Below are 17550 nucleotides of genomic sequence, written 5' to 3' on the forward strand. Positions count from 1 at the left end.
CTGGAAACCTAATTATTGTCTACCAGCTTGTTATTTACAATTTGTATTTTCACAATTAGTCCCATGAGAGAACAAGATGTTTGCTTATAAAAGGCAACTTCTTTCAGTAACTGATCATCCATTCTTAATTCAGCTGAATGTTATGCCCTCACACCGTGTGGCACAGAGGTTTCCCAAGTAGATCAGTTTCAGATCTGGATAAGGAGCTCTGAGGCCTGCGACTTTACCGGGTGCACAGTGGACATCCGAAATGCCTATACTCCACTGGGAGTCAGCTTTTGCCAATGAGTCACTATGAAATACACCCCCGCCTTCAAACCTCTCGTCCTCATGCTGGCCATTGCCTTGCAGACCTCCCTTTCTCTGTGCCGGTACAGCATAATCTCATTTATTCCTCATTTATTCTTTCATGGGACCTGGGCATCTCCATTTCAAATGGTTGACACCTGATTACTAAACAGTGATCCATTTTTCTAAACGGTCTCATAAAAAACATTCTCTTCACATCTTCACTGTCAGTACGATTCGGGAATTTGTGTGATTCAAACAATTGCCTCTTATTCTTCTAAACTCCAGTGCATTCAAGTCAAGCCTGTCCAACTTTTCCTAATGAGCAACCTGCTCATTCCGTGTATTAGTCCAGTAAACGTTCTCTGAATTTCCTCCAACACATTTATATCTTTCCTTAAATAAGGATATCAATACTGTGCACAGTACTCCAGATATGGTCTTAACAGCGGCCTATGTAATTAAAGCATAATTTCCAATTTTTTTTGTATTCAATTTCCTTCTCAATAACTGATACCTAATTACTTGCTGCATCTGCACCCTAACTGTTTGCAATAAATACGTAACAACACCAGGTCCCATTGCATTGCGGAGCTCTGCAATCTCTCACTACTTTAATAGTAAGCTTCTTTATCCTTCCTGTCAAAGTTGATAATTTTACATTTTTACACATTGTACAACGTTTATCACATATTTGTGACATATTCACTTACCCAATGAATATCTTGTCTCCTCTTCTCAACTTACTACTATCTTTGTATTGTCAGCAAATGTGCCACCTTTTATTGTAACTATTTATATAAATATAAACAGTTGAGCTCCCAACAACGATACTATAGCACACCACTTGTCGCATCTTGCCAACCTGAAAAAGACCTGCATAAATTGTGGTGTCTTAGACAACTAACCTTCTATCGATGGTTATATTCTACCTCTTCACAATGAGCCTTTATTTTCCACAATTGCTTTTGATGTAGCACCTTATCAAATGTTTTCTGGAAATCGCACTGTCCACGGGTATAGCGCTGGAAGATTGGAGAGAGGCAAACATCATTCCTTGTTTAAAGAAGGTAATAGGGATAACCACAGAAATTACAGGCCAGTTAGTTTTACGTCAGTGGTGGGCAAATTATTGGAAAGGGCTCTGAGAGATAGGAATTATGATCACTTGGAAAGGCATGGTTTGATTCGTGATAGTCAGCATGGATTTCTGAGGGGTAGATCATGCCTCACAAACTGCATTGAATTCTTTGAGAAGGTGACCAAACAGGTGGATGAAGGTAGAGCAGTGGATGTGGTGTACATGGATTTAAGTAAGGCATGTGATAAGGTTCCCCATGGTAGGCTCATGCAGAAAGTAAGGATGCATGAGATAGGGGGAAATGTGGCCCATTGGATTCAGAATTGGCTGACCCTTAGAAGACAAAGAGTGGTAGGGGACGGAAAATATTCAACATGGTGCTTAGTTAAGAGTGGTGTACCACAAGGACCTATCCTGGGTCCTCTTCTGATTATGATTTTTGTAAATGATTTGGATGAAGGAGTGGAAGGGTGGATTAGCAAGTTCACGGACGATACAAAGGTGGGTCGTATTGTGGACAGTGCGGAGAGCTGTTCTAGGTTACAAAGGACATTGATAGGATGCAGAGCTGGGCGGAGAAGTGGCAGATGGAGTTTAACCCTGAAAAGTGTGAGGTGATTCACTTTGGAAGGACAAACTTGAAAGCAGAATACAAGGTCAACGGAAAGATTCTTGGCAGTGTGGAGGATCAGAGGGATCTTGGGATTCATGTTCACAGTTCCCTGAAAGCTGCCACCCAGGTGGATAGAGTTGTTAAGAAGGAGTATGATATGTTCGCTTTCATTAATAGAGGGATTGAGTTCAAGAGCTGTGAAGTTATGCTCCAGCTATACAAAGGCCTGATTCAGCCACATCTGGAGTATTGTATCCAGCTCTGGTCACCTCGTCACAGGAAAGATGTGGAAGCGTTGGAAAAGGTGCAGAGGAGATTTACCAGGATGTTGCCTGGAATGGAGGGAAGGTCTTACGAGGAAAGGTTGAGAGAGCTAGGGCTTTTCTCTTTAGAATGACGAAGGATGAGAGGTGACTTGACAGATGTGTACAAAATGATCTGAGGTAGAGATAGAGTGAAAAAGAGACTTTTTCCTCGGGTGGAGGTAACTATTATGAGAGGACATAGTTTTAAAGTGAGTGGAGGTAGATATAGGGGTGACGTCAGAGGTAGACTCTTTACTCAGAGAGTGGTAGGGGCGTGGAATGCATTGCCAGAGAAGGTAGTGGAGTCAGCCTCATTAGGGGCATTTAAGTGGTTCTTAGATATGCATGTGGATGAAAGTACAAGGTAGGGGTGGCGGTTATATAGACCTTAGGATTAAGGTAAAATTTTGGCACAACATCATGGGCTATAGGGCCAGTGCTGTAGTGTTCTATGTTCTATATTCTATCTATTTCCATTTCCTCCACCAGTTCCACTTCATCTACGGCATGTGCTACCTTCAGTAGATTTGCCAAAAATGATTTTAATTTCACTAAACCAAATTGATCCTGTGTGATTAATTTGAACTTATCCCAGTATCCTGCAATAACTTCTTTAACAACAGCTTTGAACGTTTTCCCTATGATAGGTGTTAAGCTGGCTATTCCTTACGGCTTTCAGTGTCACCCATAGGACATAAGCATCACCGGCAGACCAGCATTTATTATCTATGTCCCATTGCCATTGAGAAAATACTGATCAGGTGCTTTCTTGAACCGTTGCAGTCCATGTGCTCTAGGTAGACTGCAATGCTGATAGTGAGGGAAATTCCAGGATTTGGCACAAATGGCACTGAAAAAATGACAATATATTTCCAAGTGGAAATGGTGAGCAGCTTGGAGCGGAACTTGTAGGGGGTGGTATTCCCACTTATCTGCTGCCCTTGTCCTTCTAGATGGTAATGGCTGTGTGTTTAGAAAGTACTGCTTCAAGATCTTTGGTGAATTCCTGCAGTGCATCTTGTAGATAGTTCACACTGCTGCTCTTGAGAATTGGTGGTGGAGAGAATGAATGCTTATGGAGGTAGTTCCAATCCAGCAGGCTATTTTGTCCTGGATGATGTCAAACTTCTTGAAGGTTGTTGGAGCCGCACTCATCTAGGCAAGTCCATTCCACTCCAGACTTGTTCATAATAGATAGTGGACAGGATTTGTTAGTCAGGAGGTGAGCCATACGCTGCAGTATGCATAGCCTCTGACCTGCTCTTGTCACTGTATTTATACGGTGAATCTGGTTGAGTTTCTGGTTAATGGTAGCGCGCAGGATGTTGCTAGTGAGGAATCTGTAATAGTAATGCAATTGAATGCCAAGAGGCAGTGGTTAGATTGTCTTTCACTGGAGATGGTAATTATCCAGCATTTATGTGATGTGAATGTTATTTGATACTTGTCAACCCAAACCTGGATATTGTCCAGGTCTTGCAGCATTTCAACATGGACTATTTTAGTATTTGAGGTGCTGCAAATGGTGCTGAACATTGTGCAATCCTCAGCAAACATCCCCACTTCTGACCTTATGATGGAGGGAACGTCATTGATGAAGCAGCTGTAGATGGTCGAGCCTAGGGCACTACCCTGAAGAACTCCTGCAAAGATGTCCTGGAGCTGAAATGTGTGACTTCCAACAACCAAGACTATCTTCCTATATGCCAGGTATGCCTCCAACCAGCAGAGAGTTTATCCACTGACGCACATTGATTCCAGTTTCACTCAAACTCTTTGATGCCACATTTGGTCAAAAACAGACTTAACGTCAAAGCTGTCACTCTCATTCCCCCTCTGGGATTCAGCTTTTTTGTCTATGTTTGAACACAAGGCTGCAAGTGAGATCAGAAGCTGAGAGGCCCTGGCAGAACCCAAACTTGGCAGTAACTAGCAGTTATTGCTGAGCTGGTTTTGCTTGATAATGACACCTTCCATCACCTCACTGATGATCAAGAGTAGATTAATGAGGGAGTGTGTGGTCAAGTGTGAGTACTTTTTTGAGTACAGGGCATGCCTGAAACATTTTTCACATTGTCAGATAGATGCCAAGTGTTGTTGCTGTACTAGCACAGCTTGGGTGGAGATGTGGCACATTCTGGAGCACAAATTGTTGGTATTATTGCCAGTGTGCAGTAAGGGTCCATAGCCTTTGCAGTATGCAGTGCCTCCAACAATTTCTCGATATCACATTGAGTGAATCGTATTGGCTAAAGACTAGCATATTGAATGCTGGGGACCTCTGGAGGAGGATTTTCTGAATAAAAGGATTACATTTTCTATATTTCAATCTAATGGGACTGTCCCTGGAACAATGACATTTTGGAAAAATAAAATCAACTATCTCACTGGTCACATCTGTTAAGAATGAAGCCCATCAGGACACAGGCGCTTATTAGGGCACAGCTCAAACAATTTATTCAGTCGCACTGTCTGGTGATTGAGATTTTATTGAGTTCCTCTATCTGTTTCATTTCCTGATTTCTCACTTCTTCTGGGATGCTACTTGCATTCTCTATAGTGAAGTCTGATGTAAAATGTTTGTTGAAGTCATCTACCAGTTCTTCACTTTGTTAATTCTCCAGTCCACTTTCTGCCAAACAAGCACTCATTTTGTTTGCTCTTCTTCATTAAATATCCACTGAAACTCTGACTATCTAATTTCTGGATACTTTCCTCCCATTTTCTAAATTTGCCTTCCTTATTGTTTTCTGGATCATTCTGCTCTCTTTTTCCATTCTCTCCAATCTTGTGGCCTGCCATCTGTCTTTGCATGATCGCATGCTATTTGTTAAAATTTAATCTTCTCTTTAGCTAGTTAAAGGTTGATTCCTTGGAATTTTCCTTTTTCATTGCATAGTATTTAGGGTCTATATACTGAACAGCTCCTAACAATCATCACTGCGTCTCTATTGAGCTACACTCTAACCTAATTTGCCAATTCGCTGGAATCAGCTCTGCATCCATCATTGTCCTTATCTGGATTTTTAAAAATAGTCTCAGGCCCAAACCTCTCTCACCCAAACTGAATGTAAATTTCAGCAATATTGTGATCACTGTTACCTAGGGGCTCACTTGCTTTGAGATAATCAACCTGATCATGGTCCAACCTCTGGACTTTGATCAGCCCTTTGACTGGCTGTTGCAGCATCTCAGACTGATGCGAGCCCACTCTCATCCCATTAAGCACCTATCCCCTTTGACTTTCACACCTTTCTACTTTCTTCAGGTGCATGAGTGTGTTTGCCATGTAATATGTTAGCACATGCCGCAGCTCAGATTTTGAGGTGGAACTATACCATACCACACTGGAGAAGCTTGGGATGCCAGATGGTTGGCACAAGTTACAATGGACACATAAGACACAAGTTAGCCACTACTCACTCAGTTTTACCAGACAAGTTTCTGCACAGGTTTTGGGTGAAGGGAGGCAAAGGCTTAGTGGTATTATTGCTGCACTGTTAATCCTGAGACCCAGATAATGTTCTGGGGACCCAGGTTTGAAACCTACCATGGCAGCTGATGGAATTTGAGTTCTGTAAAATATCTGGAATTAAGAATCTAATGATGACTATGAATCCATTGTTGATCGTCAGGAAAAAACCCATCTGGTTCACGAATGCCCTTTAGGGAAGGAAACTGCTGGCCTTACCTGGTCTGGCCTACATGCGACTCCAGACCCACAACAATGTGGTTGACTCTTAACTGCCCTCTGGGCGATTAGGGATGGGCAATAAATGCTGCCTGGCCAGCAACACCCTCATCCCATGAATGAATAAAAAACACCATCAAGTTTCTCAGTTGCAGGGAGGAAAATTGGATGTGTGATACTAATTCAGAGAGTTTGGTTAATGATTACATGGAAATAATCTTCTTGCCTCTTGATAGAAAGATTCCAATCTCACCACCCAAGGCAAAAGTACTTAAACAGGAGAATGCTTTTCAACAAGAGCATCTGATTTTTAGATTCTTGTCTGATTAACTTATCTTACTCACCATCATTCTCATTATTTTGGAGAGGGGAAATGGTGATACACTATAGGAAGAAAATAAACACTTGAGGATCAGAAAACAAACAGCTTAGAACTGCAATGCATAGTGAACCTGTTAAAAGGATGTTCTTTGCAGTGGGTTAAGAATGAGTTGAATGAGAAAGGATAGATATGGAGGTTTGGAGACATTGAGTAGGGTTACATCAAGAAGTCAGCTAAATGTTAAGTGTTTGCACAAAATAAATACCATTATGAATATATTAACTCGTCCAGAACTCCAAACTATTGGCAAGAAATATGATATTCTTGGAGTTGTGGAAAATGAGTGCATGGTTTTTGAGGTCTACAAGTTCAATGATAGAGCTGAAATATAAGTCAATTCAAAGTACTGTAGTGTGCTTTCTAAAGAGCAGGAACGTCTATAGTGAGCACTGTAACAAAATACTGCACTTCTTGAAAATGGTCAAGGCCAATTGTCTGGTCCAACGAGAAGGTTATTTAAGAAACATACAAAAGGAGATGCAACTCCAGTTTGGATAAAACACCTGAAATCATTGTACAAGGTAAGGTTAGGAAACATGTTGGTTACAATTACCAAAACATAACTGAACTTGACAGCTAACCTACAGTAGACTAGATCAGTCATTGACACACTCAACTTAGCATTACAGGTTCTGGAGGAATTATAGAAGCAGTTGGATTGCTGTACTGGAATGGATTGATCACAGAGGACAGCTCTAAAGACTACATGTACTCCTGAAAGCATAATACAAGAATTACAAGGTCAAGACATGACACTGGGTAAGCGGATGAAGGGCAGAAGACAAAACCATCCTTAGGGAAAGGAACACAAGAAGCAGAGCAAAAACAGGATGTCAGTTTCACCCGGTTACTGGACAGAAGCAAGAAGATGGAATAAAGCCCACTAAATTCTGGATAAATGGTCAAAAAAGAGTAATGAGGAGTTTTTTTTTCCCTTTTTTCATGACTCAGGTTGTAAAATGTATGCAGTATAGGAAAACAATTTAAAAAGCTTCTTTTAGTGCATCTGGAGTGAACAGTAAAGAATGTAGTAAGACCTTTGAAGACATCAATGAGAAGGCATAAATCTACACAGTATATTTGATTTCACACTGTCAAAAATTTTGATTTGAGTTTCTGAGTCTCTCCCAAAATGTAAATTGATGACCTAGGAAATGAGAAAGATTTTTAGGACAATAGTCATTTAAAGGCAGTGAGAAAGCAAGTTCTTACGTTCATAAAACACTTGACAAAATGGTCACAACAAAAATGATCATATTTTGTTGAGGAGATTTAGGGAATCATTAGAATAGTAACTATCATACACTGACAAAATTTTTGATCTGGTAGGGCATTGGGAATTGGTCTACAAGGAGAAATATTGGGATGTTGGACAGCTATTGAAGAGCATTAGCAATTTGCTGTAGCAAAAAACACAGCTAATGATTCTGAAAGGAATAGCTGTGTGTAACAAGCGAAGTATCCTAAATGCTTAAAAATGTTGCATTAATGCAATGGTTTCTGTGGCCACTAGCTGTGCTAAGACACTTTACAGCCAATGATGGACTTTCCAATAGTGGTCACTCCTGTAATTAATTAACCCCCAACATCATTTTTGCCCCCTAATGTCAGGGAATATACAGGTTAGTGGATTAGCTATGATAAATGCAGAGTTACAGGATGGGTCTGGATGGGGTGTTCTTTGTAGGGTCAGTGCATTCTTGAAGGGCTGAATGGCCTCTTTCTGCACTATAAGGATTCTATCAATCGAAGATCTGTGATTCTATGATCATTAGGTCAGAAATTTAACTGGTTGCAAATGATCGCACAATATTCAGTCCCATTCATCACTGGTGTATGTTTAGGTAAGTGTTTGTGATGACAATCATGCAGATACATTGCTCAGGATGGTGTTGATCTTGTGTGTAGTTGCAGTCAAAGCCATCCAAGCAAATGAGGAGTATTCCAATAAATAGTGAAATGCAGATCAGACAGCTAAGTACAGATCTAATTGGGCTTTTTGATGTAATCTCTAATTACATATTCACATGTTAATGCCTCGGTGAAAGACTGCACTTTGAATCATTATTTATTGTTCTGAATACTTACATAGCTGACTGCTGGAAAGGGTTTTACTCATACTAAAATAGAAAGATCCCTAAACATGCTACAGACATGAGTAACAGAGAAAGGGATTACTGGAACAGAAATGCAAATGGTAAGCTTTCCATGTACAGTATCAGAGGTGTATTGTTGCAGTCTTTAATTGGAGGTAGGATGTTTCAATAGGACACATAAAGATCAACTCATTGAAAGAGGAGGAAGAAATCTGTCAGATTGCACAAATGATGTTTCTTTCTTTATAGTTTTGTACATGCTGCAACAGGATGGTTTAAACCTGCAATCTCTGGTAAATTTAACAATTGTTTGGCAGAGTAACACTGAAAGTATGTTTTCCTCCCTAAGGTTTTTCTTACTATTTCCTTCCTCAATGTGCCCTTTATGATGTTCATCTCTCCCAGTGCAAATACTGGTGGCCTAGCTCCCCCGAAGCCTTTCCTAATCCCTCTCCTGGAACTAGTCGATATTAGAGATATTAGATTAGATATTAGAGTGTTTTAGAGAAAAACTTGAGCTGGCTGGGATGTAAATCTTTCTTATGCTTTCTTGAGAGAAGACATTTGATATTATTTATGCTTCTCCTGTACATAACAAGTGTAACAACTGCTTCTTGCAGGCGTAGCTTACCGAGAAGTCAATGTAATGCCAGATGTGGGGATTTAATTGCAAGTTGCAGATCAGATTTGCAAGAATGATGCTGAGGCTTGATAGTAAAAGATACAAAGTTGATTGAATTGAAATGTGTAAACATTGTAGTATGTTTGACAAAGTGGATATATTTCCTTTGCTGGAAGAATCCAGAACCAGATCCAGGGAGAGTATATTCTTGAACGTATACCTTTGGCTACTTAGGAGGAAAATCAAGAAGCACTGTCTCGCATTAAGTTTAGAAAAAACGGAATTTCTCTCCCCAGGTATAATGGATGATAGAACAATTGATAATTTTTGTTATGTAGGAGTATAGAAGTATATTGAGCTAAAGGAAATAAATAAGCTGCTTACACACACAAACACACTGTAGCATTGACTCAATGTCCTTATCTTCAGCCTTCATTATTTCCCATCCACATCTGCAGGACCAGAAAGATTCTGCCCTTAGATTCTGCAGCGCTTTAGAAAGTAAAGGATTGGGACCATTTCTGGGCCTCAGCCCTACATGAGTCTGCAGCATACTAGCCCAAGTAGTTATTCCAGAACACAGTGACCTCACCATTCCCCAAACACTTTAGGAAAGCAGGAGGAACAGAGGAATAGGAGAACCAATCATAGACCTTACTGAATATTAGGCCAGGAGAGATGAGCACTGTTGAAAAAGATAGAGATCTAAAGGTAACAGCAAAATAGAGATATTTCCGAAGGCTTGCAAACTTAATTTACATTAAAATGGATTAGAACTGCTGGGGGCCTCAGAATGGAGGTGAAGCCCCTAGTAAAGAGTGTTTGCAGTTATGATTGATCCTCTTTGAGCTTTGAGTGTCTTGGTAACATTATTTCCATCAGCCTTCAGTGTTCCACTGAATTCCCACCTAGAGCCTGCTGCCGAAGCCTCACCAACCTTCCAGCATAGAGTAATCCTATGCAATGCTGGAAAAATGCCTGAAATATGGCCCTGATTGAGGTTTTAATTTTATTGATTGACAAACCTGTGTGCTTCCATTGACTGAATTGTCAAATTCTTGGCAAACACACTTGGCAATGGTTTCAAGTTAACAAAGTGTGGGGCTGGATGAACACAGCAGGCCAAGCAGCATCTCAGGAGCACAAAAGCTGACGTTTCGGGCCTAGACCCTTCATCAGAGAGGGGGATGGGGAGAGGGTTCTGGAATAAATAGGGAGAGAGGGGGAGGCGGACCGAAGATGGAGAGAAAAGAAGGTAGGTGGAGAGGAGAGTATAGGTGGGGAGGTAGGGAGGGGATAGGTCAGTCCAGGGAAAACTAATATTCCGCTTGGGAACCCTGCAGCCCAACGGTATCAATGTGGACTTCACCAGCTTCAAAATCTCCCCTTCCCTCACCGCATCCCAAAACCAGCCCAGTTCGTCCCCTCCCCCCACTGCATCCCAAAACCAGCCCAGTCTGTCTCTGCCTCCCTAACCTGTTCTTCCTCTCACCCATCCCTTCCTCCCACCCCAAGCCGTACCTCCATTTCCTACCTACTAACCTCATCCCACCTCCTTGACCTGCCCATCTTCCCTGGACTGACCTATCCCCTCCCTACCTCCCCACCTATACTCTCCTCCCCACCTATCTTCTTTTCTCTCCATCTTCAGTCCGCCTCCCCCTCTCTCCCTATTTATTCCAGAACGCTCACCCCATCCCCCTCTCTGATGAAGGGTCTAGGCCGGAAACATCAGCTTTTGTGCTCCTGAGATGCTGCTTGGCCTGCTGTGTTCATCCAGCTTCACACTTTATTATCTTGGATTCTCCAGCATCTGCAGTTCCCATTGTCACTGGCAATGGTTTCACATTGGGAAGCCGTCCTGACAGGATTTAATCCAATTTCCCAGTCCCTATGTCCCCAACTCTTCTAGAAAGAATTCATCCCATAAGTTCAAATGCTGCTGCGAATCTTTTTTTCTTCTATTCATTTGTGGGATATGGGCATTGCTGACTGGCCATTATTTCTTGCCCATCCCTAGTTGCCCTTGACAAGGTGGTGGCGTGCTGCCTTCTTGAACCGTAGCAATTTCGAGGATTTTGACCCAGTGACAGTGAAGGAACAGTGATATATTTCCAAGTCAGGATGGTGAGTGACTTGGAGGGGAACTTGGAGATGCTGGTGTTCCCATATATCTGCTGCTCTTGTCCTTCTAGATGGAAGTGGTCGTGGGTTTGGAAGGTGCTGTCTGAGGATCTGTGGTGAATTTCTGCAGTGCATCTTGTAGATAGTACATGCCGCTGCTACTGAATCTAAACTTAAAAAATCTGGTGATTTGTGAATAGGAACAAAAGCTGACAATGAAAGGTACCACATTGTTCGAAAAACACTCAACTGCGACCTTAATATCCATCAGGGAGGGAAACCAGCCACCTCTCCCAATTCTGCTGAATTCAATTCCAGACTCATACTGCATAATCAACTCTCCAAGAAAGTAAAGATCTGCATTAAATATTGCACGGTTATTGTTCACATGCCAACAGGGTTACAATATAATTTGAATGCATCAGCAATTCAAAGCCATTAAAGCTGAAGAGTTTGGAGCTTGACAAAGTCAATAAGTGTAAAACACTGAAAGAACTCTACCGAAGGATTTTACTTACGGATAGTTTCTGGACCTGCATCATGAGAGTTTCTACACTGTTTCGATCCAAGATAAGACCACCGAAGTTGCACTATGATGTGAGTCTAGACCAGTGGCCTTTTTTTTAAAGTCGACAAAGTGAGACACCACATATTTGCAAAACGAATAAAGCTGCGAGCCTCTCTCCCTATTTATTCCAGTTCCCTCCCCCCATCCCCCTCTCTGATGAAGGGTCTAGGCCCGAAACGTCAGCTTTTGTGCTCCTGAGATGCTGCTTGGCCTGCTGTGTTCATCCAGCCTCACATTTTATTAAGCTGCGAGATTTCACAGTTTTCAAACTGTGAGTCAGCAAGTTTCATTGAACAATAGTTGATACAGAGTGGAGCTGAAGGAACACAGCAGGTCAGGCAACCTCAGAAGAGCTAGAAAGTTGAGGTTTCAGAACGGGACCCTTCATCAGGTCTGATGAAGGGTCCTGACCCAAAGCATTGACTTTCCTGCTCCTTTGATGCTGACTGACCCGTTGTGTTCCCCCAGCTCCATACTGTATTGACTCTGACTCCAGCATCTGCAGTTCTTGCTATCTCCTTTACCAAACTGTACACAGAATGCCAATTCTCTTCTTTTTCAAAAACCTAATTCCAGAACTCCATCAAAAACCACTTGATTATTGACTATCTCAATGAATGATTGCCTCCTAGTTCCCCTAGCCTGAATTCTGAAACTATATCTTATGGGACACATAATGTCAATCCCCAGCACTGAGTCAATGAAACAATTCCAGCCTTTTAACAACCCTAAAGTTAGAAATCCCTTTGCCCAACGTTACTGACAGGTCACCACTAATTTTAGGCTTTTATTTTTGCCCAATTGCCACCAATAAGATGATAGTGCCTTACGACTGGCCACCTTCTTCATATTGCTCCTGGCTAACTCACTCCAGATCGTGAACTGCTGTGAGTGACCCGTTCAGTAACATTGTTTTGGGTGGCCCAATAAAAATCTTCTCACAAACCATTTGAGTGTAGCCACCCAACAATTCCTTGGAACTGTCTGTTCCTGAACATTACAATTCACAAATTGCTGTCTCCTACACAGATGAAAAATAGATACAGTAAACATCGCAGCAGGTTACAGGGGCGTATTTTCAATCTCCAGAAACTAACTGATCACATCATGTACAAAAGTTATGCTTTCATTGTGAGAATTCCAGTGAAAAAAAATAAGGGAGGTTTTCCGAGTAAGTATATCATAAAATTTTGAACAGCTTGCATAATCCCGCTGTGGCTTCAACTAACTTCAGTGTTACAATGCACCATATCGATTTTGAGCGAAGTATACCAGAAAGGCAGTGTGTCAGCTAGACTATGCAAGAATCATTGTCACTTGCAGCTGCAAACTGAGAGGTTGTCCCTTTTGATATTATCAAAAACATTTTGTTTAAAGTCTCAATTTATATCGGTACCTCATCTTTTGGTGACAGTTATTAGTCTAATAGAAGGACATGGTTAAAATTAGACTGCCCTGTGCTTCATTTATTTATGCAGTTGATGACATATCCACTGGATATGGTCAGATACAACTGTGACAAAAGTCAATGTCTCACTGGTCTGAAAGACAGAAGGTAAATATTTCAGAGGTAGCACATACCTTTCATGTACAACGTATCTGCAATAATGTCGATTAAATCTGTATTTGAATTTACAAGAATTCCATCGGAAGCTTCTGTGTGGTACAGGGATCACCAGATAGGGGAATACTGCATACTGAGCTGGCTTTTTGGTGCAGATTTGTGGGTTACAACTGCAACAACTCTTGTGTCCCCAGAACAGTAGTATCTTATGATGCTATTTTAGTCACAGTATACTTGAAAGTAGCTATATCTTTCTAAAGTTGCAGAGGATATAAATATTATGTCTCATCAAGGCTGTTGTCTTTGCAACTCTCAAGCATATCTCATTCAGGGAAGATATTTATCCGAAGCCCCAGCCACACAATTATAACACTCCATCCCTGTGCATATATGGTGTTAGTTAGCAACAAAGTTGACAGTGCAACTGAGCTTTCTTGAATATTCTGACATTTCCACCAGTCTTTCTGGCCATCATCACAAGTCACTTATCACAAAGGTGATCAAACTCATGCTCCACATCCTCAGCCAGGGAACATGTAAGGTTTTGGTCTTTCGACAAGCGAACTGACTTTTCAATTTTAGAACATAGAACATAGAACAGTACAGCACAGAACAGGCCCTACAGCCCACGATGTTGTGCCGACCATTGATCCTCATGTACGCACCCTCAAATTTCTGTGACCATATGCATGTCCAGCAGTCTCTTAAATGACCCCAATGACCTTGCTTCCACAACTGCTGCTGGCAACGCGTTCCATGCTCTCACAACTCTCTCTGTAAAGAACCTGCCTCTGACATCCCCTCTATACTTTCCTCCAACCAGCTTAAAACTATGACCCCTCGTGTTAGCCTTTTCTGCCCTGGGAAATAGTCTCTGGCTATCAACTCTATCTATGCCTCTCATTATCTTGTATACCTCAATTAGGTCCCCTCTCCTCCTCCTTTCCTCCAATGAAAAGAGTCTGAGCTCAGTCAACCTCTCTTCATAAGATAAGCCCTCCAGTCCAGGCAGCATCCTGGTAAACCTCCTCTGAACCCTCTCCAAAGCATCCACATCTTTCCTATAATACGGTGACCAGAACTGGACGCAGTATTCCAAGTGCGGTCTAACCAAAGCTTTATAGAGCTGCAACAAGATCTCACGACTCTTAAACTCAATCCCCCTGTTAATGAAAGCCAAAACATCATCTGCTTTCTTAACAACCCTGTCCACTTGGATGGCCATTTTAAGGGATCTATGTATCTGCACACCAAGATCCCTCTGTTCCTCCACACTGTCAAGAATCCTATCCTTAATCCTGTACTCAGCTTTCAAATTCGACCTTCCAAAATGCATCACCTCGCATTTATCCAGGTTGAACTCCATCTGCCACCTCTCAGCCCATCTCTGCATCCTGTCAATGTCCCGCTGCAGCCTACAACAGCCCTCTATACTGTCAACGACACCTCCAACCTTCGTGTCGTCTGCAAACTTGCTGACCCATCCTTCAATCCCCTCATCCAAGTCATTAATAAAAATTACAAACAGTAGAGGCCCAAGGACAGAGCCCTGTGGAACACCACTCACCACTGACTTCCAGGCAGAATATTTTCCTTAATCAGGAAAGTCTGCTATTTATTTTTATTTATTAAGAGCATCAACTGAGAAAAGGAGCTTGAAGTTACCAAGGTATTGGTATTGATGCTTTCAGTATTACTGCTTAAAAGCAAAGATTCTTCACTGGCTGAAAATTTAGTTAAAAGATCTAGCACATGTACAAGATTGCGCCCAGCTCTCCCTCACAACTACCTCTTTTGACACCTCTACTGTTGTTAAATTATCAAACTGTTTATCCAACATCCAATACTAGATGAGGAGAAATTTCTTCCAATTAAAGATTGTCAAGAAACTATAGCTACTGCCCCCACTCCAACCTCTTTGAATCATAGATTCTCTACTGTGTGGAAGCAAGCATTCAGCCCACCAAGTCCATTCTGACCCTCCAAACAGCATCCAACCCAGACCCACCCCATCCCTATAACCATGAATTTTCAATGGCTAAGCCAGCTAGGCTCTACGTCACTGAACACTATGGACAATTTAGTATAGCATAACCTGCTCATCTTTCGACAATCGGAGGAAACCAGAGAACCCGATGGAAGCCCAGGAAGATGGGGAGAATAGGCAAACTCCACACAGATGGTCACCTGAGGCTGGAATCAAGCATGTATCCGTGATGCTATGAGGCAGCAATGTTAGCTACTATGCCACCATGCTGCCCCTAACTCTGTTCCCTCAAAACTCCTATTTGTGTGTTCCTTACCTCTTGAATATAGTATACTCCTGGCTGGTCTCCCTTCTTCTACTCTCTGTAAATTTGACGTTATCCAAAACTCTGCTGTCCATGTCTCAGCTCACACCTCTTCCCACCTCAGTACTCGCTGACCAACATTGGCTCTCGACCAAGCAACATCATGATTTTAAAACTTCTATCCTTTGTTTCCAAATCCTTCCACTGCTTTGACACCACCACTCCCCACTCCATCTCCCAGCCTCTGCATTCTCCTCTAGCCCCACAACAATCTGAAATACCTGTTCTCTTCTCATTCTGACCCCTTGAGTATTCCTAATTTTAATGAATTCAACGTTGACAACTGTACTCTCAGTTGTCTTATACCCTGCCATTCCTCTGCCTCATTTCCATTTTGCTTTCCTCCTTTAAGACACTTGTTGACACCTACCTCGTTGTCCGAGATTTTGATCTAAATTCTGTTAAGTAATCTGCTATCTAACTTGGTTTTAATGTTCTCGTGAATTGTCTTGATATATTTCATTTCTTTAAAGGTGCTACATAAATATAAGTAGCAATTGTAATATTGCCTGTTCGTGGAAATTTACTGTTTAAATATTTTTAATTTGACTGCTGCTGCTGCACTAATGTGAGTTTGCAGGGAGTGTGGCAGAGATCCATGTATTTGTATAATCAACTTTCCAATGCTCTTGTGGTGAAGTTACAGAGGTGTAGAATGTCTGAGGACATTCAGCACCTGAGTTGTTTAGACTCACAATGCTGAATTTGACAGGAATGATTGGGACGGATATCCCTCCCAAAGATCAATTATAAAACAAGGCAGGCATCATGACATCAGGTTGGGAATCTAAGATCATCACGCTAGGCTCCAATATTACAGAAAGTCAGCAAGGTCTGATATCAAAAGCCAATTTGCCTTCACAAAATGAGGTCAAGTAATCTCCAACTGAAATAGTTAAGCAAGCCATTGGCTAATATGTTCTGTTACTGGATAAATTTTACAAGCAGAATACAGGGTTCCACTCCCTGATTATGAAATTTGTGAGTGACCAGATCAGTGCTGGTTTTCCTTGGAATTATTGTGATGTCTACATCCTCAGGCACTATAGCTTTTCTCCCCAGCACATCAGTCTGAAGGATGGATATTTTGTTATAGTGTTATCCACAGACCATAATCTGCTGAAAGTGAGATCCCAATGCCTGGACTGAAGTGCAGTGAGCTTTCTGATTGTTGTGTATTGCTGCATCCTTTACAACCTGGTACTGCACAGAGGGAGGGTCCTGACGGTGGAAGGTGCAGTTCACCAGCCCATACTTTCATATGATGAGCGTAAAGATGATTACAAAAACAAACAAGAGGAGTTAGGCCAGCCAGCTGCTGCCCCTCGGGGACAACATAGGGAAACTCAGGTGTTTCTCATACTGAAACGTTTCTCCTGAGGACGCTGTGGACTTAAGGCAGCAAGGCGTCTACCCCATCATTTTGATATCTGTATCTGCAGGGTTGTTCTAAGAAACTAAGTTTTTAGAATCTTCTTCCTTTTTAGAAGGTTGCTTCAGGCATTGGCATCTCAATTAGCACAGACCAATGACCTGCAGGTAGACTTATCACTCACAGTCATCTGCTTTTATGGTCCTGCAAATAGTTTGCCTATTTTTTCTATTATTTCCTCCTTAATAAACCTATTGATGACCCTTTGATAATCTTTAAAACATTCTGATTTCTTAGATTTGTTTTTTTTTGCAAAATTATAAATCTTTTCATTTTGCCTCTTCATCTTAAATCATACTACATTTAAATTCCTCAGTGAGCCACGGATGGGTCCTTCTCGTTGAGTTTTCACTTTTCAATGTATTTTCAAAATTTGTACATAAATGTTATTTTGTGTTGAGCATTTTGAACTATTTATGTGTTTCTTATTCAT

Source organism: Stegostoma tigrinum, chromosome 5, assembly GCF_030684315.1.
Source record: "Stegostoma tigrinum isolate sSteTig4 chromosome 5, sSteTig4.hap1, whole genome shotgun sequence".
Classification (NCBI taxonomy): domain Eukaryota; kingdom Metazoa; phylum Chordata; class Chondrichthyes; order Orectolobiformes; family Stegostomatidae; genus Stegostoma; species Stegostoma tigrinum.